The 27805-nt window shown below is 33.7% G+C and overlaps 1 pseudogene; it reads left to right on the top strand.

Annotated features, from left to right (window-relative positions):
- Positions 1-27805, top strand: part of LOC149549949 (26S proteasome regulatory subunit S10B homolog B-like) — a 43339-nt pseudogene that overhangs the window by 251 nt on the left and 15283 nt on the right.

Consider the following 27805-nt stretch of genomic DNA (forward strand, 5'->3'; position numbering starts at 1 on the left):
CAAAGCTTTAAAATATGAAACCATAATACATGTTGAGAAAATGCAAATTGAGGAGCTAGTACTCTCCAAGATGGGAAAATGGAAATATTCCCCTGATCAAATCACCTCTCAAATTTCTAATGAGTTATTAGCAAGATTACAACCTAGATGGGAATCAGCTATGCAAACTGCAAAAGATATATATGAACAATCTTTGAGACAGTTTCTACTAAGCCTTACCAACATAGAGGTAAAGGAAGCAATGAAGAAGAATGAAGAGAAGATGACAATAAGCTTTCATACTTGTTTAATTTTGATAAAAGATATTGAGCATGTAGTTAATGATGCTACAAAAATGTGGAACAACATCTATCATCTACATAAGCCAAGTAATGATCCTGTAGAAATCAAATATGATGATGATGATAGTGACAATGATGAAGAAGATAATGCTCCATGTGTCACTTTTGATGATAAGGACTGTCAAGCACTAAAGGAGGATGATGAAGTTGAAGAGGAAGACAAGGATGAAGAAGATCTAGTAAAAATTGCAGTAGAAGTTATTGCATCCCTTCCTCACTCTCCACCAAAGACTGTTACATCTACTATGGAGATAGCTTCTACAAGTGAAACTATGAGCACAATTGCCACATCAATAGCTCAATCATCACCTATCACCTCCCAGCTACAAGTATTTTCAATGGAAGTGTCAAGCACTTCATCTACCGAGCTGCAACCCTCTTTATCAGCTCTTGAGTCACCTATTGCAGCATGTACAGTAAGTTTTCCAGTTTGTTCTACAATTTTTTCATCCATAGCTTCAACTGTACCAATTTTTGTTCCAGATAGTACTTCAATTGTAAATATTCTAGTTCGTACATTACCTATTAATACTTCATTTTTGGGAAGCACATCAATTTTGGATACAGTTAGCACCCCTCTCAATTTTTCTCTAGTTGGATCAATTCAAGTTTTTTCTACTAGTCCAACTTCATCAACTATTGTTTCTATTTCTAAATCCAAGGAAGTAAGCACTGAAGTAAAACCAAAGACTCCACTAAAACTTCTGCTTACTGGCAAGGCAATTGATGAGGATATAGACTTGGACAAGGAAATTATTATACCTAAGATAGATCTGGATACTACTATAGTTGATAAAATGAGACTAGTCAGTCAACTTTTAGAGCAAAGAGCAAGGCATAAACAACACAGAGATGAGAGAGAAAGAGAATTCACTATAATTGAAAATGCTAAAAATATAATTACTGAGGCAATAGGTGTTGATGTGGATTAATCTCAACACATTATGTTACAATTAGAAGAGGCCATACAAAACTTCAATGAGGACACTTTTGGCCAAGAGAAGGTTATAGAAAAGGCAAAGAAAAAGTTTGACAATAAAATGCTTGAGCATATTGCTCAGCAAATAGCCATTAAGCAAATAGAACTTTTTACAATTTTGGCTAATGTTGAAAATTCTTTTACAAATGTAACATCCCTTTTTGCCAAGCTATGTGATGTTACCAAGTACACAAAAGAAATAAAGGTAAAATTGAATAAAATTGATGAGGATCTAAAGGCCTGTGCTCAAAAGTTGCAGCTTGACCCCAGTTCAAGCTCCACACATCACATAAAGATTAGATTCCTGTCAGACATGCAAGAAAAACTTTTGAAAGAGGAAGCAAGAATCTAGTCTACACTAATAGACATCTAGAACATGATCCTTCCTATCATGGACATAATGTAGAAGCACATTGCTTATTCAAAAACATTGATCCATGATAACAATTTATCAATTGCAGATCATATGATAGAACTATCAGCAGAAGTTGAGGTTGCACTTCATATCTGCAAAATTTTGCAAGGGAACTAGGATAAGACATTAGCTCTTATTCTTAAGGTACATTCTGAGTTTCTCTCACATTTTGGTGTCTCTATATAAGTATGATTACCTTTGGCATTATTGTCGAAAAAGGGGGAGATTATTGTGAGTAAGAGATAGTAAAAGTCAAAGAGGAGTGAGAGACAATGGAGAAAATAAGGGAGAATATAATAGATTGATATATGTACAGTGATAAGCTATGTATATACCATGCCATATGTATGCGAGAGATATGTAAAGACACGAAAGAAATGTATATACAAGTTTACAAAGATCAATTTTGAAAAATCAAATCCAGTATGTCAGTGTACACAATGTTTGGCTCATAAGTGTTTTATTTTGTCACTAATGCCAAAGGGGGAGATTGTTGGCATTATATTGTATTTGTCATTAGTGACAACACTTATTTGAACCTGAATGATTACTAAACTCATCACTTAGTCTATAGTGTATATCAAGCATTTAGTGGTTATCATGTAGGTTCATCACTTAAGCAGTTCACACAGAGCATTCTTGAAGCTACCGAGTGAGTGTGTAGTCCAACAGTTCACACTGAGCATTCTTGAAGCTACCGATTGAGTGTGCAGTCCACCAGTTCACACTGAGCATTCCTGAAGCTATCGAGTGAGTGTGCAGTCCAAAAGTATATACCGAGCCTACAATGTTCACCAAGCTTCACATTGTCTACCAAGTCATCAGTTTGAGTGATGGAAGCTAGTGTTTACTAAGTGATGGAAGTGTAGTGTTTACCGAGTGAAAGCAAGGTAAATGAAAGATTCATCTTTTACCATGTGACACTATATCTATCGAGTCTCCAATGGTTACTGAGTTCCAAGCTATGTTGTGTGGTTAGTATGGACTGAGCTTCTACTTCTACTGAGTGCATGATGATGCCGAGTAATACAGTGGATGATGAGTATCAGAAGGTCACCAAGTCAACTTGAAGAACCCAAGTTTTCTACTATTTGGCCAACTTAGTAATATTTTGTTTTCTTGTGTTTTAGCTGACCTTGCAATTGTAATTATTGGAATGATATATATGCAGTTTATTATATCATTTTCAATATGAGTGTATGTGTGTATCAAGGAATGGACATGTAATGTTTTGAGAAGAATAAATGTGAATTAGTGGCAGAGTAGAATATTCAGCAAGGTCTACAAGGAGCAGTAAAGATTCATCAGTCACAAGAGGTGATCTTTACTTCAAGGATCTAATCAGCAATCAGGTTGTAAGTAGATCCACTATTTCATCCTAACAGGTGAATTAGTTTTGTAAATCTTTTAACAGGGTAGACTTAACATTCTCTATATAAATCTCCTAACATAGTGCATACTTCATTGTATGTTTGAAAATCCTCTAACAAGGTGGATCTAGTAGTCCAAATTGCTCTTAACTGGGTAGATCATCAGAAGTGATCAATGTAAGCCCTAACAAGCTAACTTCATACTGTAGTAGCAAAGTTTGTGGGTATCATCCCCACTCTAGTTTTACTTTCTATTTGGAAGGTTTCTAGGTCACCAAAATTCTGTGTTCATGTGTTATAAATGTTTATCTTTCTCATGCATACAATAGATTAGATGAATGAATGATGAATGGATTAAGTACTGAATTGATTTAAAGTTTTTGAGGTTACTAATTCACCTTCCCCTCTCAGTAACCTAGCTAGTCTTGATTATTTCCAACAATCATTTTCTGTCAGTGTATGTTCAGCTCACTCGGGCATTGAAGACAGTTTCCCTTGTCTACCAAGTTCACTTGGTCATCAATGGAAAGTTTTTAGAAGTTGAGTGTTAACTAGGATCACTCAATTAATGAAGGAAATGTTGGATGGAACTAGTGTTAGCCAATCTCACTTGGTTACAAAAGGAACTTTGTGATTATGTAGTGTTAACTGAGTTCACTGAGTTAACATAGAAAAATCATTTCTGAGTTACTATCTACTGAGCAGGGTCGACTAATGAAAGATTTTCTTATTTTGTTCAATTGAATTATTTGTTAGTTCTTGCTGACTAAGGAGATGAATATCAATTATTCTAAGTTGTACTCAAGTTGACTTGACAATGTGTTATATATATATATATATATATATATATATATATATATATATATATATATATATATATATATATAAGGTAAGTTGAGGATTGAATGCATAATAGAAGATTTGATGATTCTTAGAGGAAGAAAATTGGAAGGATAAGAAGAATACCTTTGTTGAGCTGCAAAGATGCATTTAATCAGGAAGGATCAAGTATGCAAGCCAGAATTGAAATCTCTAATCAACAATTTAGTTTCATTAGAAATTAGGTCATCTCATTGTTACTTTCTAACCATTGTAGGAGTGATCTAAATCTTTTAACCAAGTTGTCTTAACAATGATTTGTAAATTCTCTAACAAGGTGGCATTTCTATTTGAAGTGTCTAAAGAACTCTAACAAGGCCACTCCTAATAGGGTGATTAAATCCTCTAATAGAGTAACACCTAATAGTGTGTTTTCTAACATTTAATAGGGTTGGCTTCTAACTGGACTCACTTTAGAAGAGTGAAAATCAATAACTAGTTACAAATGGTGGTTTTTCACAAATTGAGTTTCCATGTTAAATCTTGGTGTCAATTGTGTTCATGCTATTTACTTTATGTGTATGCAACTATGTTAAGTAAGGTTAATCATAGATAATATCTTAAAAAATTTCATCTTAAGCAGTTGCTAAGCTATTTTAGTGTTTACTATGTTACAACATTTGCTAGTGTAAGTTGAGTGCATGTGTGTTTGTTGGCTTAAAGTAGAATATAGTTTAATCAGAGTTTTGATTTTTATTGACATCTAAGGGATTTGGGATTTATTTTAGTGGCAAATGATTCACCCCTCCCCTCTTAGTTACTCCTCTTATATTTCCAACAATAAGATCAGCACAGTAAAGGAGTGCCTGGAGATCGTGAAAGAACTAATAGGTTTCTTTATTGGCAAGTTGAAAATTATACAAAGTAAGACGAAAATATTATTACAGGGGATTGCTATTTGCATTCAACCAATTTTGGATGTTGGTAGTAAATTGGAGGACTAGAAGGATTGGTCAGATTCTTTTGATTTAGTGCTAATTCAAGTAGGCATAGCATAAATTTTTGGGGATAATAGTGATATCCCTCTTAACAACTTGATTGATTCCTTATTCAAGGTTGAAGTAGACTTGAATAAATTTTCATTAGAATCAAGAGCTATAATAGATGCTAAGTAGAATAAGGCAACGAAAGACTTAGAACAAGTTAAAGGCATTGAATGGCCCACAAAAAGGGAGATATACGTTTGGGAAATAGGTGGAGAAATCAAGGCTATTGCAATAGGAGAAAGCTAAAGTGTTACAAACAAGATGGCAAAAGAGACAAAGTAAAGGCAAGGAAAGCGATAGATAGCTAAAGACAAACATAAATTGCTGAAAATTCCTACAAAAAGTGCCACCTGGCAATTTTACAATTGCATTCAAAATTCTAATCAAGTATAAATAATGTTTGTAATATACCAATATAGAAATATCTTTGTATTTTATTTCTAATGAAAATTTGGCATGTGTCATCCCATCTAAAGCTTGTTGCAATCCTTCCTATAAAAGGATTTCCAAGATGTGGAGTGAGGGTCTGAAGTCTATATAATTTTAGTGTTTATGCTATTTTGCAATTAGTCCAGTCAGTCTTTGTGTCAATTTTATGATGTATTCAATTGTGAAAATATGATAATACAAGTGAACCTTGAATGATAGTTTTTGTCATGTCTTTAGTTATCTTTTGAGTACTACACCATTGATGTATTATTTTCAGGGAATCTTAATACAATGACAGAATTCTAAATATATGTGTGTCTAAATTCTATCTCCGTTTTCATATGCTTTGTTATTTTGGGATTGAGTGAGCAAAGTTCATTCAATTTAATGCAGTTTGGATAATTCAAGGAATTAAGTAAATGCTTCCATAAATTGATAATATTTCTAGGCATTTGAAAGGGATATCATAAGAATGGGATTTAAGGTTAACATCTAATAATTTTAATTGCAATTCAATTACATAGGTCAAGTTATTTTACTAGTGTGACTCTATATAGAAAATGGATAAGGCATTAATCATCAATTTAGATGCAAATTGATAAGTTCATATGGTTGCATAAAGCACATTTAAAATCAAATAAATATTTACTTTCTATAATGAAGAATAAAATTGCTAGTCATTACTTATTTGTAATAGTATTTCTCTGAATTATAGTTAACTACTATAATCAAGAAGTCATTACAAATCCAAGAAGAATTGTTGACCATTTTATGTTATAGGGGATATATCTAAAAAGAAGAGTGTGAGTGAAGTAGTTTTGAAGGAGAATATCAAAATATCTAGTCATTTCCATCCCTAAGGTGCACCCACCTTGGCCCTATAGAGCCTAAAGTGTAAAGAGTCTCTGTACTTGGTTAATGTTGATCCAGACCTAAGATGAATTTAGTTGAATATAGGAAACAACTAATCCTTAGACTGGATTTTTCCTTTTGTATCTTGGTATTAGGTATTTTGAAACTAAGTGAATTCAACATTAATCTATGATTATGTGATAACTAACTGTGTGTATCTCTTGGTTTTCGAAAATGCAAAAGGATGTCATAGTCAAAATTGTTGATTTATGAAATTTAATTGTAGTGTATGAAGTATTTGAAAGAATGGATTTCTATGGGATTGCCTCAAATTATTCCTCTCTAAGGTATTGTATTGTTTCTATTTACTTGCAATCATGCTTTATTGTGCTATTAGTTTTGCATCAATGTCTTGGATCACATTCTATGATTCATCATATAAATAAGAGAAAGATATTAGAAAGCCTGATCTAATGTAAATAACATAATTATAGTATTTAGCTTGATAACTTCTAAATTTCTTGTAGAATTGATGTTGTTGGGATTTATCTCCCTTCTTCTTACTATTGGGTAGCTAAGAATTATAGAGATTTGTATATCTAAGAGCTTAGGAGACTCTTTCCTTCCATGTCCAAAGGAGGAGGCCTCAAAAGACGAAGATAGTAGTGTTGAGGAGACTAAAATTTTTTCAATACATAGACATCTCATGTTCATAGCCTCTTATGAAACACCATTAATGCAGAGCTTGGCAATAGATGAGATTGCAACTAGTCATTATGCTTCAAAGGTAGAATTTTTTTCTTGTATATTTAGATTGAATGGAACTATTTTTCTAATGGAAATAAAATTAAATGATCTTGTCCTTTCTTATTTTGATGCAAGGGAAGGTTTCTCTTATATCACAAGATGGACACCATCAACTACATATCTTTATTTTTGTATTCGCAGTTTCTCATGTCTTCTCTTGCATTGTAATTATATCTTCTATTGCATTGTCTTGCAGATTCTCATGTTACAAGTGACATACTAGTTTGAAAATCATAGGAATGATTTTTTTGAATTGAGGACAACCCATTAGGAAAAATGATATATTACAGTTGGTTTAAGTGAGTCAAGGAGCTTGATCCATAGGGTCCCTTGGAATAGGCCTTGCCATTGACATTGCACAAGTAGTTATACAAAAGAGAATAACAAAAATGAAGTTTTGAAGGAAAAATAAATGGTTGAAGAAAAAAATGGTTCAATGAACTTTTTAAATTTTTAGCTTTTCCATGTAACCTTTCCCATTTATTATCACTTCCAAATAACAACTAAGGTATAATTATGTCCTGTAGATATACATTTTTTTCCATAGTATAGCAATATATAGTTCCATGCTTAATCTCTCTTTTTATTTTATGTACTAGTGCGTATGCATAGTTTATCTTCCTTTGGAGGTGAAAAAGTTCATAGATAAACATACTAGCATACTAGTTTATTACTTAACAATTTCCTTAAATTTGTATTTTTTTTTACATTGACACAATTAGATAAGTATGACATGTTTTAACATGGATGCAATTAGAAAAGTAATTGAGGTCCACTAGATAGTTTTTCCTTTATTGATTAATATCAATATCACACATTCAATATCCTGTTGAAATATTCAAATATGGAAAGAGTACTTATGAGAGGGGGGGTGAATCATAAGTATCCTACTTTAGCCAATAAAACTTTTAACTGAAAGTAAATTGCATGCATGTAAATACATCAAATAAACATGAAACAAAACACATGCATCAATAACTCATAACACATGAATTTGGTAACCCAAAAACCCTCCAGGAATAAGAAGGTAAAACTGGGGTGGGGATGATACCCACAAAAATTACTGCAGCAATATTGTTCAACCACTTCTGATGGTTTTCCCTGTTAAAGGCCAACCCTATTAAAGGCTTTACACTGTGTCAATAGTGACCTAGTTAGAGGATTTCAAACACTTAACATGAAGTGTCACCCTGTTAAAGGATTTAATCACCTAGTTAAAGGTTTTTATCAAAATAGCTGTTAAGCTAACCTATCACCATAGGATTTTCATTCTAATACAATTTCTAGAGAGTATTAGGTACAATAAACCTGACTGATTACAATCCTTGATTGCTGATTGCAGGCACTTGTTATGCTTTCTCTAATCTAGATCCTTTTGTGATCTGATAATCCTCACTTCTAAAAATATAACTCCTTGTGAACCCTTGTATGTCTTCTCACACTTTTTTTATAACCTCTTACATTTTACAATGAAGTTTCATCTTCCTTATAAAGACATTTGAAAAGTTAGGGTTAGGTATGGATCTACGATCCACATTCAATCTTCATTTTCTGCTGAATACTTATCTTTTGCTGATTGGTTGCATGCCTTTAGCATTTTTCTTATTGGTTGCATGCATATTGTATAGGAAAATTAAAATATTCGATCTCATTATTAAATCCTTCAAGATTTACCTTATGTCAGCTGTAAAAATTGTTTGCATCATAGTTTGTGCAATTACAAACTCTTATGCTGATATACTGAGTTACTCGGCTCCTGAAGTATTGCAAATACTCAGCACATGCTATTTCCTGGATAGCTCAGCACCTTAACAGAATTGTGTTACTCGACACCTTAAGTAGCTCGGCTCCTTATGTTACTCGGCACTTTTTAACACTCGGCACTTGATCTTCACTCGGCATCTAAAAACTACTTGCCACATGAAGATCACTCGGCATCTGATCTTCACTTGGCATCTGAAAACTACTCGGCACATTAAGATCACTCAGCATCTGATCTTCACTTGGCATCTGAAAACTACTCGGCACATGAAGATCACTCGGCATGCATGATGTACTCGGCATCCAATGTGAAATATGTTTAAGTGTGTTGGCACTCATGTGTCAAAAACCATTATGAGGTTAACAATCTCCCCCTTTGACATGAGTGAAAAAAACACTTAACTAACCTTATAAGTACATTTACTAATCTGATTGGTATGTACATATTGAAAACTTTGATCAAAATTTGTGACTTACAATCTTACAATATATACCTCAAAAATTTTGTAACTCCCCCTGAGTTGATTGTGTCTTATCTGTATATCAATGCTCCTCCTTAGTATCTATGTTGTATCTCCCCCTTATTAATCTGTATCTCCTCCTTTTTTCTGTATAACTCCTTTTCAATCTCCCCCTTTTTGACACTTATGTCAAAGAATGTTTAAGGGTTAACACCATATTTGGCCAAGAATGTGCTATTTACCTCCATAATCATTCTGAGAGCTGCATCCCAATTCTTCAAAGCAATTTCTAGTGACTTATGCTAGATGGTAGTCTCGGCAGCAAGATGAATAAGTCCATCTAATGTAGAAAGATTTGGATCTTTCTTGAGTACATTTTCAGCATATACTTTCTCTTTATGGAGTATTTCTAAATGTGGGGTAATGGAGGACTGGAGTTGTATTACTTTGGCCTTGATATTAGCCTCATCTACTGTTAATACAACTATTTCTTTGTTTGTGTGAAGCGATTGAGAAAAATGCTTCACACTTTGAGCTAGATCACTTGGTAGTTGCATGCTTGAAATGTTTAAGTTTCTTTCCAAGCTCAGTATCTTTTGGCTTGTTTCTTGTGTGAAGTATGAAAAATCACACAACTTTTTGTACAGTGAGAATATATTCTCAAGTACCTTCTTCACCTTATCAATGAGCTTTGCCAATTCTACTTGTGAAAGTGCTATTTGACTTGATATTTTCTCGTTCACTTTCCCTTGAAATTTCTTTTCTGACCATTCTTTAAGTTTTGCATTGGTTTCTAGGTCTTCGTTTGTCACCTGGTCAAGAATATCTATTAGTTGCTCTATGATATGCTTTGACTCATCTAGTGATTGCAAACTAAAGGCATCCATAAAGATGTCCTTGATCTCATAAAGTGTATGCTTATGTTTATACTCTTTCCTGAGTATTTCCTATATTTTCCTTCTATTTAGTGCATCTTGTACTTCATTGATTTGATCAATAGTTATTGAATTTGAGTCATAACTTGGTATGACTATCTCTTCATCTAATTTAGGATCTCCATAATGAAGTACCCTTGCAATTCTGGAAGTACTAGATGATGGTACTGAAATTTGTAATGGCTTGTGTGAAGGAGTCCTCGAGGTAGGCAAATTTATTAGTGTTTGTATTGCCTCCTGTTCTTTAGGGGTTTTTACTGTTTCCTCCTCCTCCTGTCTACCATGGTCAATTATTATTATTTGTGGAAGTGCACCTTGTGTTTGTGTTGTAGGATCAGATGTAATAGTCTATCTTGTTTGTTCTTTTCCTCGTTCTATAGCTACACTTTTCTTTTGTCTTGCAGCATCAATTATACTTGTTGGTATTTCAAATTGACTACTAGTAGTTGTGATAGAAGGTGGTTCTTGTGTATTCACCTTATCTTTAACTATATTTTCTACTAGTTTCTGTAACTCGTCTATACTGACCAATACTGGATGTGCACATAATATTGCTTGTTGAGTTGATTGGTCAAGAATTTTTTTTAGATCTTTTGCAGTTAGTGGATTGATATTCTGACCAGAAGTATCAGGAACACTAGTAACCATTATTGTATCTACAGGTGAGATGGATGCTTGTGGAGGGCTAGGGGGTGGAAATTGTGTGTCTTGCACACTCTGATCTGGTTGCTCCTCTTGTTCAGTTGTTGCCATTGTATCCTATTTTTGTGTCTTTTCCTCCTTTCCATCTTTCTTTTCTTCTTCTCTCTTCTCTTCTTCTCTTTTCTTTTCTTCTTCTACTTTCCTCTTTTTCCTCTCTTCTATTGGTATGGCTGCTTCTTCCTTGTATTTTTCCTCAAGAAAATCTTCAATTCTTTTACACAAATTCTTCCACGATTTCATTGTTCTTTGAACAATCTCTTCCATTCTATTTTGAAGTATAAAGAATGCCCTATATTTGGGTGTGAACCTATTATTATGCCTTTTGACTACTTTGCTAACTTGTTCTCTAGTCAAATCTGGCAATACACTGGCTAGGGTTGATTCCCTCATCTCCTTCTCCATTTTTAGACAAAAATGCCATTTATCTTCTACGATTTTTGATAGCTCCTTTGGCAATTGGGACTGATGTATGATATAGCTTTGTATATCAGTCCTGTGTACTTCTTATGCTTAGTTTGATGAAGTGTGATCACTTGACCCATTGGGTGAAGTGATCCCTCCACTTGATGTGTTGAACTCATCTTTCTTTATCCAAGTCTTGTTCATTTGCCCTCTTATCCTTTCAATGTCAATATTTTGTTTTCCTTTGTTATCTTCAGTCTTGGGTGCCTTTGATCTTGTAGGACAGTTTCTGTTAATATGACCGGTCTTCAAACAACTGAAACATGTAGTTTGATTCAACCATCTTTTGTAATTTCCTTTGAAATGTGTTCTTATGCAGTTTTGTGGTATATGTCCATATTCTTGACAATAATGACAACTGTACCTGGTGTTTAAATCCCAATGATAATGACTTCCATTCCCTTCTATTTTTGCTGGTTGATTTGATGTCCACATAGGTTTTGATCTGCATTCAAATGCCCTATGTCCATATTTTTTGCAATTATAACAATGTCCATCAAATCTTTTAGTCCTTGTGACATTGGATCTATAATTTTGTGTCATATGTCCTTGCATGTTGCACTTGTGACAGAAACTTTTGGGTATGTTTGATTGATTAAATCTTCTGCTCCTGCACACATTAGCTGTATGTCCCTTCTTATTACAGAAATGACAAGTGGGTTTTGAATTCTTACCTTTGTCACTTCTTTGTTCAGCATTCTTTGATAATTCCCCAACCTCAGTGCTATTGTATCCTAGTCCTGATGTATCATGAGAAAATTTTGGTGATTTCAGCGATTGTTCAAAATATTTGATTGCTTCACTTGATTTGTTGAGATTCTCTGCTACCTCCTTTTCTCTGTTCAATTCATTCTGCATTTGTTCATTTTGCATCTTCAAGGTAGAGATCTGAATATCTTTTACATTGAGTTCATGATGAAGGTTCATCATTTGGGCAAGTGTATCCATCTGCATGTTTGAGATCCTTGTCAATTCAGTACACTTTTCTTCAAGTCTATTTGCAAGATTTCTTTTGTCATTTTCCAACATCACTTTGTCTTCAACTACTCTTTTCTTGTGTTTAGTAATTTCACATATCATTATGGCCTGTGATTCATGTTCCATCTTGAGAGATCTTATCTCATCTGCTTGGATTTTATTTTTCTCCATCAGTTCTACTATTGCTGCATCAAACTCTTTAGTGTTTCCACTGGAAAATATGCTGGTGGTATCAATCTCCTTGTAGTGTATATCATTTTCAGCTATGGCTAGATCCTTCCTCTTTTTTAATGAGTTTCCCAACTTGTTTCGGAATTCCTCCAAGCTATGCAAAGCAAGTTGCACATCTATCACCTAATTTTCAATGATCTTTCCAAGTTTGAAAGCTTACATCTTTAGAGTCACTTCTTTGTTCAGCATTCTTTGATGATTCCCCAACCTCAGTGCTATTGTATCCTAGTCCTGATGTATCATGAGAAGATTTTGGTGATTTCAGCAACTGTTCAAAATATTTGATTGCTTCACTTGATTTGTTGAGATTCTCTACTACCTCCTTTTCTCTATTCAATTCATTCTGCATTTGTTCATTCTGCATCTTCAAGGTAGAGATCTCAATATCTTTTACATTGAGTTCATGATGAAGGTTCATCATTTGGGCAAGTGTATCCATCTACATGTTTGAGATCCTTGTTAGTTCAATACACTTTTCTTCAAGTCTATTTGCAAGATTTCTTTTGTCATTTTCCAACACCACTTAGTCTTCAACTGCTCTTTTCTTGTGTTCAGTAATTTCACATATCATTATGGCCTGTGATTCATGTTCCATCTTGAGAGATCTTATCTCATCTGCTTGGATTTTATTTTTCTCCATCAGTTCTGCTATTCCTGCATCAAACTCTTAAGTGTTTCCACTAGAAAATATGTTGGTGGTATCAATCTCCTTGTAGTGTATATCATTTTCAGCTATTGCTAGATCCTTCCTCTTTTTTAATGAGTTTCTCAACTTGTTTCGGAATTCCTCCAAGCTATGCAAAGCAAGTTGCACATCTATCACCTGATTTTCAATGATCTTTCCAAGTTTGAAAGCTTCCATCTTTAGATCTTTTCCTCCAAGCTGTTAGGCTTTCCTTAAGAGAACCTAAATTAAGCTCTGATACCAATTGTTGGAATATTCAAATATTGAAAGAGTACTTATGAGAGGGGGGTGAATCATAAGTATCCTACTTTAGCCAATAAAAATTTTAACTGAAAGTAAATTACATGCATGTAAATACATCAAATAAACATGAAAAAAACACATGCAGCAATAACTCATAACATAGGAATTTGGTAACCCAGAAACCCTTTAAGAATAAGAAGGTAAAACTGGGGTGGGGATGATACCCACAAAAATTACTGCAGCAATATTGTTCAACCACTTCTGATGGTTTGCCCTGTTAAAGGCCTACCCTATTAAAGGCTTTACACTATGTCAATAGTGACTTGGTTAGAGGATTTCAAACACTTAACATGACGTGTCACCCTGTTAAAGGAATTAATCACCTAGTTAAAGGTTTTTATCAAAATAGCTATTAAGCTAACCTATCACCATAGGATTTTCATTCTAATACAATTGCTAGAGAGTATTAGGTACAATAAACCTGACTGATTACAATCCTTGATTGCTGATTGCAGGCACTTGTTATGCTTTCTCTGATCTAGATCCTTTTGTGATCTGATAATCCTTACTTCTGAAAATATAACTCCTTGCAAACCCTTGTATGTCTTCTCACACTTTTTTTATAACCTCTTACATTTTACAATGAAGTTTCATCTTCCTTATAAAGACATTTGAAAATTTAGGGTTAGGTATGGATCTATGATCCACATTCAATCTTCATTTTCTGCTCAATACTTATCTTTTGCTGATTGGTTGCATGCCTTTAGCATTTTTCTTATTGGCTGCATGCATATTGCATAGGAAAATTAAAAGATTCGATCTCATTATTAAATCCTTCGAGATTTACCTTATGTCGGCTATAAAAGCTGTTTGCATCATAGTTTGTGCAATTACAAAGTCTTATGCTGATATACTGAGTTACTCGACTCCTAAAGTATTGAAAATACTTGGCACATGCTATTTCTTGGATAGCTCAGCACCTTAACAGAATTGTGTTACTCGGCACCTCAAGTAGCTCGACTCCTTATGTTACTTGTCACTTGTTAACACTCGGCACTTGATCTTCACTCGGCATCTAAAAACTACTCGCCACATGAAGATCACTCGGCATCTGATCTTCACTCGGCATCTGAAAACTACTCGGCACATGAAGATCACTCGGCATGGCATCCAATGTGAAATATGTTTAAGTGTGTTGGCACTCAAGTGTCAAAAACCATTATAAGGTTAACATATCCATGATATTTACATATTTGACATGCAATCAAATGCACAAATATTGTTGGAAAGGTGATTGATTGATATAATATTGTAAAAATGACACATTTTGGCATGGCTACAATTCAAAAATTAATCAAGGACCATTACATAGATTTTTTTATTAATTTGCATCAATATCATACATTCTTCTGGATGATATTTGCATGTTCCACATGCAATCAAATGCATAAATGTAGTATGAAAGGTGATGAAAAGATATACTTTAATAAATACACTCATATTTATTTTCTAGGTCCCTTATCCTCCATTTGGATGCATCCTCATCTCTTCCTCCTATCCTTGATCCTTGTTATTTACATTTTGAAATATTGTTCCCATAATTTTTAGGGTACTTCAAAAAATCTGCTCCAAACATTCTTACATTTCTTGGATTTTCTGAAGAGGGGAATGTGGATGTGGTAGGATTATACTTTATTTTGCTGACATTCTAATACATGTATCACCTATGAATCTATGATTCTATCTCCAATGGATGTTTGATTTTAAACAATTTAATATTTATCTATTCATGCTTGTACTATTGAAGTAAATTAGTTTTTTCTAATTTTGGGATTATGAATTTTTCTTTGTATAGTAATTGTGAAAGCTAGTAGTGGGCCAAGATATGTTGTTGGGTGTCGGAATAAGTTAGATAAAGATAAGCTCACCATAGCCACACATGTTTTCATTGACATGACAACACCTACAATAATGAGGGCTCTTCCTCGTGAGGTGCCTAGCATTAGAATCTCACATCAGCAAGTTGTTAATAAGCACAAATTATATCATAATCTTTGAAGGGATTTTCTAGAAAAAGGATAATCATTTTTTTTTTTTCTATATCAAATGCAGGTGGTCACTATTGTTTATAATATGCTACATGAGGATCCTGGCAATGTGAGCTACTCAGTAGTAGGAGGGTTAGCAGATCAAATCAAGGAGCTGAGAGAGTCTATTGAACTTCCTTTAATGAATCTTGAACTCTTTCTTACGGTTGGAAACAAACCTCCTAAGGTAAAATTTGTGTGGGGTGCAAATTAATTGTGGTAATTACTTGTTTATGTAAAGTTCAACTTGCATGTTACATTTATTCTTGTTGGAATTCTTTCATAGAGGTTTATTCTTTTTTCTCCAAGTTTAGGGAGTACTTCTAAATGGCTCTCCTAGAATGGGAAAGACACTATTACCAAGAGCTATTGCTAGTAACAGTGATGCCAATTTCCGTAAGGTTGTAGCTTAGCTTTTTTTTTATCCATCTTACTTTTATGCAATCCAACTTTCTTATTTATTGTACCAATGGTTTGATTTATGGCTTCATTTTGTAATACAACTTTTCAGGTGATTTCAAGTTCTATAATAGATAAATTTATACCTACTTTTTGTAATATTATATTTTAGGTGGTTTCAAGTTCTATAGTAGATAAGTATATTGGTGAAAGTGCAAGGTTGATCAAGAAAATGTTTGGTTATACATGAGATCACCAGTTATGACTTCTTATTCATTTGAACATCAAAAGACTAATTTTTGGTGTTTGTTAATATAATTAAAATGCTAATTTTTTTATAGATATAATAAAAGTTTATTTTTTATTTCAAAACATTGTGTATGTTGAATTATTAGCTCATCACAATTAAGAATTTGAAGGTATTGACACTAAATTATATTTCTCTGTATGCCTGCAACCCTATTCATATTAGTAATTGCACTACAATCTACTAATAAGTATTCTCAATAATATAAATGAAATGCTTAATGTTATAGTGGGGCTTTGTTGTAGCCATGCATCATATTTACGGATGAAATTGATGCAATCAATGGATGTTATTTTAGTGAAGGAACAAGTGTTGATTGATAAATTCAAAGAACTTCAATAGAATTGCTTAACTAGCTAGCTGGTTTTGATCAATTAGGAAAGGTATTGTGTTTTAAGGTGATCAAGCTATTGTAATTGTTTATCAACTACATTAAACAAGAATCTATGTTATTTAACTTATTTAAGGTTCTTCAAGGTAGTTTATTTTTCATTGTGACCTAAAAATATTGTTAATTTTAACATTAAATGTAGGTAAAAATGATCATGGCAACAAATTGTCCTGGTGTTCTGGATCCAAGCCTGCTTAGACCTAGTCATTCAGATAGAAACATTGACATTCCACTTCCAAATGAACAAGTAAGAATGGAAATACTGAAAATACATGCTACAAGGATTGTAAAACACAAAGACATAGATTATGAGTTGTTTTAAAGCTTGTTGAGGTCTTGTTCTATTTCTTTAACAATTTGAAATTTATCGAAAATATTTGAGTTTTTATCCTATACTACATTGGTATGTTCTAGAGTTGGTAATTATTTTTTGATTAATAATTGTATAGCTAAGATTATCTAAACTTTTATTAGGGCTTCAATGGAGAAGATATTTGTAACATTTGTACAGAAGCTAGTATGACAACCATCCATGTAGAGTGTGATTACATAATCTAGGAAGAGTTTATGAAGGTAAATTTTCTTTCCCTTTATGTTTAGAATTTTATAAAATTAGAATTTCTTGTGATCTCTTGCTTATAACTTGTACTTATCTTTTTTATTCAGGCTATTTGCAAGTTGAATGAAGCAAAAAAACTAGAGTCAAGTTGTTCAAGAGTTGATCTATGTATTAAATTTATGTTGTTTAATTCAAAAAAACATACAAAAGTTATGTTTGGCCTTATTTGAGCTATCTTGCATGTTTAAGTGGTAGAAAACATGATCCAAACAATGTGATCATTGCACCAATCTGGTCCTTGATGGGACTCAAAATTGTATTCCTGATTTGAATGCCATTCTAAAATTTTGAGTCATTTTGAGCCCTATAAGCGCATTTTCTTGCTTATGTACCCGGCTATCATTTTAGGGTCGAAGAGGTGTTTAATTTTTATAACACCTTTCATTCACTATGTCTATGCATCCTAAAATGATAAACTATCATTATGTGAAGTTCCATTTTGAGCAGTGTTCAATTTTGCACTTTTGCTTCTAGTTTGCATTTGAATATCTTGCACTTGGTTATGTTTCATCACTCTCTTCTTTGGGAGTGTTTAGTATGCATATCAATGAAGCTATGTTTCAATTTTCATGTCATTTCTATATGTTTTGAAAAGGTTTTGAATCCCTCAAAGTTGGCTATTTATTGTTATCATGTTGATACAAATTACCCTAAATTCTGGGAACCTTGTGTTAGAATTAAACCACAAACAAAAAATAGAAATTACATGCAAATATAACCAATAACATACAATAATAGATCACACAAAAAAGAACACAAGGCACCAAGATTTAATGTGGTTCACCTAATCCCTAGGCTACATCCACCAAATAGCAAGTCTGATATTATTACAATCCAATGATTACAACTTGATCATAATCTATAATCCCTTACAGCTCAATACCACTACAAGAACCTATTTCACATCACCACTATAAAAAAAACCCTAACCCTAAGCCCTTTTATACAAGTATTAAACCACTTTAGGGTTACTACATGTCAGTCATAAATTGGTGAATATTAGCCATTACTTTAGTGGAAAATCTACAAATATTAGCCATTATGAAGTATGTATAGTAATTTCCTGATCTATCACCACAAACTAATAGTCTCCCACTTGGTGACTAATCAGGCTCCACACTAAAAAATAATCTCCCACTTAGAGACTGATCATGTAGTGATGTCACTACTCCATGAGGCTCCCACTGGATCAAACCACCTTGGACTCTATTGTTTTGTTATTTATGTTCAGTCTAGAAGACCAACCAAAGCTGAAGAGGAGTTCAGCTTCTCCCTTATTACTACCTTTGTTAACATATCTACTGGATTATCATTTGTATGTATCTTCTGCAACTTTAACTGTCCATCCTCCAAAATTGGCTAAATGAAATGGTATCACAACTATATGTGTTTGGTCTTTGAATGCAAACTTGAATTTTTTGCAAGATGAATGGCACTCTGACTATCCATGAACAAATAATTATCCTTTTGAGGATTTCCTAATTTTTCCAAGAAGAAATAAAGCCATATCATCTCCTTGGCTGCTTTTTTAGTAGCTACTTACTCTACCTCTGTAGTGGATAAAGCATTAACCTTTTGTAACCTAGAGTGCTGCCCCACCAATAGTAAAGACATAACCTATAGTACTTCGCTTGGTATCAATATCCCCTACCAAATCTAAGTCAACATAGCCCTGTAAATTAGTAGAAGAGCCCCCAAAGTGTAAACACTTATTGGATGTTCCTCTCAAATATATGAGAATCCATTTGATTGCATTATAATGCTCAATTCTTGAATGACTCATATACCTGCTAACAACTCCCACTACATGTGCAATATCTAGCCTAGTACATACCATAGCATACATTAAGCTTCTTCTAGCTAAAGCATAGGGTACCTTGGACATCTTATGCTCTTCTTCTTGTGTCTTAGGACACCTCCTTAGTCAACTTCAAATGACTAGGAAAAGGTGTGCTAATAGCTTTAGCATTCTCCGTAGAGAAATATTGCAACACCTTCTCAACATAATCGGCCTGAGATAGCATCAATGTTCTGTTCATCCTATCTTTGCAAATCTTCATACCAAGGATTTTTTTTGCTCCCCCCAAATCCTTCAAGCAAATGCATGCGATAATTGGCATTTCAACCCCTTGATGTGATCCATGTTAGACCTAGCTACAAGCATATCATCAACATATAAACATAAAATAATGTAGCTATTATCATCCAACCTCTTCAAGTAAACATAGTGATCTAAATGACACCTATTGTAACCATGCTCATGCATAAAACTATCAAATTTTAGATACCATTGCCGAGGTGCTTGGTTCAAGCCATATAAACTTTTCTTCAATTTGCACACTAAATTCTCCTTACCTTTGACTCCAAATCCTTGTAGCTGAGAAATATATATCTCTTCATCCAAATCACCATGAAGGAAGGTTATTTTAACATCAAGCTGCTCTAAATACAAATTTTCAATAGCCACAAGACTAAAAATAGTACGGATAGAAGTCATCTTAACAACAAGAGAAAATATCTCATCAAAATCAATTCCCTTTTTTTGTGAAAATCCTTTCACAAATAACCTAGCTTTAAATCTTTTCTTACCTCCTTCCTCTTCTTTCAACCTATAAACCCACTTATTCTATAAAGCTCTTTTACCTGGAGGCAACTTGCATAAATCTCAAGTTTTATTTTTCAGCAAAGAGTTCATTTCTTATTTCATTGCAGACTCCCATTGAATCTTAGTACCCACCTACATAGCTTCATCATAACTTTTAAGTTCACCAGCATCAGTAAGTAAAATAGAATACAAAGAGGGAGAAAATCTTTGTGAAAGTCTAATTTTTCTTGTTGACCATCTAACATTCACCAGTGTGTGTGGTATTTGTGGTTGTGGTTGTTGCACATCATTAGGAATGGCTAGAACATCATCTTGTGGAGTATCATCTAGCACTACATAATCATCTTCTTTCTTCTCATGTTGTTGTAACAGATCTTTGTACAACACTTTCTCATTGAATATGAATCATGGCTTCTTACAATTTTCTAATTTTCAAAATCTCAAAGCCTATAACCAAACTCATTAATGCCATATCCAAAAAATACATATTTTTTTGACTTAGCTTCTAGCTTGCTTTTATTTTCAGAATCTATGAGCAAATGCTTCATAGCTAAAGGTTTTGAGAAAGGAATAACTCACCTTCTTACTAGTCCATGCTTCCTCTGGAATACCACGGCCCAAAGGAGTAGAGGGACCTCTATTAATCAAATATATAGGAGTATTGATAGCCTCCACCCACATGTGTAAGGGCAACCTAGCATGCAAGCTCATGCTCCTTGTGCACTCCATTATAGTCTTGTTCATACATTTAGCCACTCCATTTTCTTGTGGAATCCTTGGAATAGTTTTCTATCTACGAATACCATTAGTGGATCAATACTCTTCAAATTCATGACTGTAATACTCACCACTATTATCAAATCTGAGACATTTTAATATCTTACCAGTCTCATTTTCAACCAAGCATTCCCATTTCTTAAAAGTTTGAAATACATAAAAATTTTGTCCAAGGAAATAAACCCATACTTTTCTAGTTGTGTCATCAATAAATGTAACATAATAGTGAGAGTCACCAAGGGAAGATACCTGAGCTAGTCCCCATACATCGGTATGCACAAGCTCTAATTTCTCCTCTCTTTTTTTCCTTTCCAGTCTTCACAAAACTCACTCTCTTTTATTTTCCATACACACAACTTTCATAGAAATCCATATTAACACATTTTAGACCTGGTAACACTTTTCTGAATGAAGTACTTTCATACCTTTCTCACTCATGTGCCCAAGTTTGTTGTGCCACAGTGTTGTATCAGAATCTATAGCAACTATTTGTTCTCCCTGCTCAACTATAGCAATTGTTCTTGAAGATTTATTTTTGTCTGAAACAATTAATGTAGAAGGAACAATATGACCTGTACAAAGATATAAGGTGCCTACTTTCACACCTTTTGCTACTACAAGGGAACCTTTTGAAACCTTCCAATTTTATCATTAAAAGTAACTACACAATCCTCATCAATGAGTTTCCCTACCGAGATTAAATTCCTACTTAGCCTTGGAACATGTCTTACCTCATGTAGTAGCCAATGATTCCCATTCTACAACTTAATCTTAATTTTTCCCTTTCCAACAATTTGACAGGGTTCATTATCCCCCAAATAAACAAGTCCAAAATCCCCTTGGAAATAATCAATGAAATAACCTCTATGAGATGTAGCATGAAAAGAAGCACTAGAATCTAAAACCCATGAATCATCAACACTTTCTAAAGATAGAAGCAAATCATCCTCTTCAGATTTGTTGCTTACCACATTTGCTTCCTTGTCTCCATCTAATTTATCTCCTTTATTTTTCTTTCAATTCCAGCAATCTTTCTTTTTATGACCCAGTTTCCCATAGTGCCAATAGTCATTGGGTCCTCTCAATTGAGACCTCCTCCCCTTTGACTTTCCTCTTGATTTTCCATGACTTCCAGAGTTACTTCCTCTCTCAGTCATTATTCTCTTGCTTTGTGCATTCAAAGCACTTCCTAATGTAGATCCACTTGAGGTTTTCCTATGAGTTTTCTCACTCAAAATAACATTGATCACATCATCATATTTTAGGGTACTAGATCCAGGAATAGAATTACTTAAAGCCATTCCAAATTTTAGACAAAGAACACAAAATCAAGAGAACACTAATTTATTCATCAAAATTGACACCCACAAAAGATAACTGACTAGTAATAGTATTAAAATCATTTAAATGATCTATAATAGATCCACCTTCTACCATTTTCATATTAAATAAACACTTCATAAGAAATACCTTGTTTGAAGTGGAGGGCTTTTCATATAGTTTCTCTAGGGTTTGCATCAATTCTTTTGTCATCTTCACTTTTGTAATGTTAAATACCACCAATGGTTCCAAGCATAACCGAATGCTTCTGAGTGCCTTTCTGTCTAAAAGATCGCATTCAACATTTGACATAGATCCCTGATTCTTGTCTTTTCCTTCTAATGACTTCCATAAATCCTTCTAATAAAGATAGTCTTCCATTTACATCTTCCATAACTTGAAGTTCTACCCATTAAACCTATCAACCCTCAACTTACCCTTGTTTTCCATCACTCCCACTTGACTGTGAGACTTTCCTGTAGAGAATAACTGAAAAAAAAACCTCTCTCTGATACTACTTGTTAGAATTAAACCATGAACAGAAAATAAAAATTACATGCAAATATAACCAATAATAGAAAATAATAGATCACACATAAAAGAACACAAGGCACCAAGATTTAATGTGGTTCATGCAATCCCTAGGCTATGTCCATCAAATAGCAAGTTTGATATTATTACAACCCAATGATTACAACCTAATTACAATCCATAATCCTTTGCAGCTCAATACTACCACAAGAACCTATTTTGCATCACCACTATTAAACAACCCTAACCCTAAGCCTTTTTATACAAGTATTAAACCACTTTAGGGTTACTACATGTTGGCCATAAATTTGAAAATATTAGCCATTACTTTAGTGGAAAATATATGAATGGCAAATCTATGAATAGTGCCCAAAAAAAATTTGGGGTGATGCCCTGAGCCCCAAAGAATTTATGAAATATGTATAGTACTTTCTTGATCAGTGACCACAAACTAACACCTTGTTTGAATGATTATATCCTTGACCTAGTTGACCATACTAAGAAAACTCCTTTTGCATTGCATTCTAGAGGTAACCCACTTTCCATGTTTCAATTTTGAGCCTATGAAAAATCCATTTGATCATTTTTTAAACACGATTCCAAATGCAATTTGTGAAGTTTTACTGGTGTCAAGAAGTGTAGATTAATTAGTACTCTTGTTTGAGATGTCATAACTCTAAATCTATAATAGATCAGATAAAATGGTTTGTACCACTATGTTCTACTTTGAAAATAGTTCAAGTGTGCTAATTTTCAAATCTTGACGAATCTGCCTACACAGTTTCCTAGGTCCATTCTATTTGTAAAAAGCACAGATCTGCTGATGTTCTTGTTCTACAATTTTGAATACTTCACTTCACAAGCTTTCCAAATGCCACCCATTATTTTTCATGAGCCCAATTCATAGAATTATATTTTCCTAATGACAGTGAACTAACACCCCAATTTTTGTACCCTCAAGTATCCATTTGCCTTATTTTTGGAGCCAAATCCAAATGCACTTTCCTATTTTCTAACATGTTTATTTGTAGATAATTTTAACTGACCAACTTTGATGGTCAATATTTTTGACCTCAAAGTCGTCATGACACAAAATCTAACAGGGTGAAAGGATGTTGAACAAAGTATCGGCATGTTAGTTTTTAGAGCCTAGTTATCTATTTGGGTAAATTTTTTAAGTTGGGCTATAGGATCTCTTATCAGAAAATCATAGTTTTTTAAATCAGGGTAAATGAGTTTTAAATGGTGATTCAATACTTGAATTTGAATTCAATTAGTTTGAGAAGATCAATGGACCAGTTTGAGGTGTTAGCTGTTTTAGTTCAATTTTTATTAGCTAGACCCACTTTGGGGCCCAACTATTTCCATCAAATTTGACTGACTGTTTTGAAGGGTGAAGACTTCCCGTGTAGTGATATTAATTAAAGTAGTACAAATGATCCTAAAGATTGTTTTAAAAAGGAATAAAAGGTTTAAGAATGTGGTTCGGGGTGAGTTGTGTTCAATCACTATGCAAGGTTCATCACTATGCATATAATTCTCAATCTGAGAATTCATTATACGACCAAGTGAGATTCATATCTTTTGCAAACATGTTTTTTTGGTTTAAAATGATTAAAGATGAATTTTATGTTAAAATCCAATATGGAGATTGAACGGGCTACTGTGTAGGCACATGAATGTGAATTGATGATATTTTGAAGATAAGATTGTGATGTTTTAAATTGCTATATTTTTGTAGTATGAGCCCATCTTGATTGAAGAATGCCCAAACTTATCAACCTTTACTTTGAAATTTGAAGCTTATATCACATAGCTCACTGTGACATCTTTATACAGGAACATTCTCATGTTAATCTTTATGAAGATAAAGAAGAGCAGAAGCTGTATCATATGATACCTACCTTCGATTCCAAGACCTTTTCATGACTAAAATTTTTTGGGCCTCCATTTGGGAAGTAGCTCGAGCTACTTAAAAGATCTTGCTAAGTGTCTAGATCAGTAACCATGATTATGAAGCTACAATCCACACAAAATCAAGATGAAGTTGTAGAACAGACCTCCACAAAAAGGTGCAGAGCACTCATGGTGTAAATAAACATATAACCCATGTCCACCATTGGAGCAGGACAAATACGTGTGGAGGCTCAATGGAGAGGGTCTTTAGGAAGCAGAGCAATTCAAATGTAGTTGAGTCATCTACAAACATTATCCACTAGACCTGGGACTACTATCAAAGCCATTGAGACAATAAAAAAGCTCATTTTGAGATCCCATGACCCCTGCAATATAGGTTTCCATGACTAATTATTCTATGAACAGTTATCAAGGGCAAGGCTACAATTAACTGGCCAGTGGGTAATTGGAGATGGAGAATTCACATCGGCAAAGCCAAAGGTAGAGTGACGAACAAGTTTCTTGGGTCGATTTAAAAGCTTTCTTTTTCTTTCTATGATCACAACAAGTTTAAAGGAAGCAGGCACAATAGGAAGGGAGAGTTGGTGAAGAGAAAAAAATGACTAATAGAGCATCCATATCAGAAAGACTAAAGCAGAGCACACTCGACTAAGGCATGGCGACAGACATAGAGATTTTCAAAAGGTATTATCCCACATTGGTAGTGTAATGGTACTCCACATTCTTTTTCAACAAGAAGGATCGCATACTAATATATCTAAAGGATATGGGTCTTAAAAGGCATGGAGGCTCACGTGAAGGGGCCTATCGAGGCCAGTTGTGGTAGGGTTTATGAAAATTTTCTCAAGCACGCAAGAGTAAGAGATGCCACCTGGCACATCATGGAGACCCATCATTAGAGAGAGAGGATCACAATGTCATGAGTAATTGGAGACCTGCAATGTTACATCATTGTTGTGAGATCAAAAAATGAAGGAAATGACGCTATGAGATTTGAGATTTGGCTGATTTCATCATAAGATTGAACCATCATAAGATCACGAAGGAAAAATTTCAAGCTTAAGATCTTATGATTTAGAGATTTCATCATAAGATTGAACCATCATAAGATCACGAAGGAAAAATTTCAAGCTTAAGATCTTATGATTTAGAGATGCAGGTCCCTCTCCTAGGTACTTTGACCAATGAGATTCTACCACATGGCACCGGTCAATTGGAGAGGAGAACAAAATTAAGATAAAATGAAATACAAAGAGATTTCATCATAAGATTGAACCATCATAAGATCACGAAGGAAAAATTTCAAGCTTAAGATCTTATGATTTAGAGATGCAGGTCCCTCTCCTAGGTACTTTGACCAATGAGATTCTACCACATGGCACCGGTCAATTGGAGAGGAGAACAAAATTAAGATAAAATGAAATACAAAATAGAAATTAAATAAGATGTGCATTCATTCTCAAGTTCAAAGATTTAAATTAAATCTAAGATGTTTTATAGTTAAAACTATATGGTCATTTAAATTCTTCAATTATGTTGCTCTATCCATGGCCTCGGGCCTAGTTTTTTGAATGCACCTTAGAGGCATTATTTTACCTAAATTATATAATGTAATATACTGTTAGAACTAGGAGAGCCTGAATTTTCAATTTTTGTAATCAGTTTTTACACAGGTGTCCATTAGAAGAAGTTATGCACAATTTTATGATTCCAAGACATCCTCAATATAAATATAGATTTGATCTTTTTAGATAGGATAATATCATATTTTGATCAGATGGAGATAAGATTTGATTTACTAGCAAACATAAATGAAGAATTGAATGTGTCTTGAAGGCAGATGCAGAGGACAACTTTGGTCAACAAGAGCAGTAGTGTTTTCACAAAAAAGGGTAGAATAGGACAAAACCATCTTAGATTAAGAGCTCCTGCACATATTATGTGTATCATATTTTTCATTCAAAGAATGCCTTTCCTCATTACCATTTAAGGAGATATATTAGATGTTTTGCAAGTAGAAATTAATAAGATTGGAATTGTTGATAGATGAAAAAAGGAGATATTTCTATAGCAACAGGATGAAGAGTTTTCAGTTAGGACACATGGAAATATCAGAATCTAATCAAAGAGACTTCTTCTCTATATATTCATTCTCTTTTCTCTTTGTAAGGATTCTAGTTCCATTTTATGCAACTGGGAAACCACAAAGTTGGTTCTAGTTCCAGCTTTTACTGTGAAACCATAACGTTCCAATTTTTATGACTGTGAGACCACAAGGTTGGCTGTAGTTCTAGAATTGTGGTTCCACATTTCTCAACATATTTTTGCCTATATTGAATAGCAGCAATTGTATTTCTCTTGAACCATTAAGTTATACAATCATCCATTGTGTGTTCTTTGAGTTTTTGCATATACATGATGTATTGATTTCAAGGAATTGAATACAAAATTTTGTTGATAGTTTCATTCTAATTTTTATCTCCTTGTGATCTTGTAGTTTTCTATTGACTATTCCCAAAGTGCATACTATCTAGATGTAGGTTATTATTGAAGTTGTATATCATTGTGTGTCTTGTTGTTGGGTCAAGGACCTAAGTAATTTTCTTGATATTACATTGACAAAATTGTAGGGATCATAGGAGGATCTAATAAGTACAAATTTTGTTTGAAAACAAATGTCTATTTGCAAAGTAGATAGATAGATCATATATCTGAATATTTTTGGTATCCATGTGTGTGTTTAGACTTAGTTTATGCCCAATGGATAAGGGAATGGTTAGCTCAAAGATTACATGTTATTCTTGTTGCATAACTGAGTTATGCAGATTCCATCATTAATCAAATATATTTTCATCTTTATGCTTAAGAATTGAAAAGAAGATGCCCTCACTTAGTTTATTAGGTTCATCTGTCCTACTATTAGCTATTTCATGTCCATGAATGTTTGCATACACATTGAACATCCAGGGGTTTTTATCTATTATCTAGATTCAATTATATACCTTTATACTAGTACCATATAAAGAATTTAAAGTCCACCCGCTTAGGTCTTGTAGAGCCTAAAGAAAAAGAGAGTTAAATAGCCTTATAGTTGGCCCTAGCGTCTAAATAGATGTACTAAGGATGGGAGTTAGCTTCCCCTAGGTCTAAATGTTCTTATTGTTAACTTTATAATGGTTTTTGACACTTGAGTGCCAATACACTTAACCACTTTGTATATTGGAGCTGAGTACACCATGTATGCCAAGCCACAACATAAGCCGAGTCAAGAAAGACTTCAGGTGCTGAGTGATCTTTAGGTGCCGAGTAGCCTTTAGCTGTTGAGTGAAAATTAGG

This window comes from Cupressus sempervirens, chromosome 7, assembly GCF_028749045.1.
Source record: "Cupressus sempervirens isolate cs-2001-9-10 chromosome 7, ASM2874904v1, whole genome shotgun sequence".
Taxonomy (NCBI): Eukaryota; Viridiplantae; Streptophyta; class Pinopsida; order Cupressales; family Cupressaceae; genus Cupressus; species Cupressus sempervirens.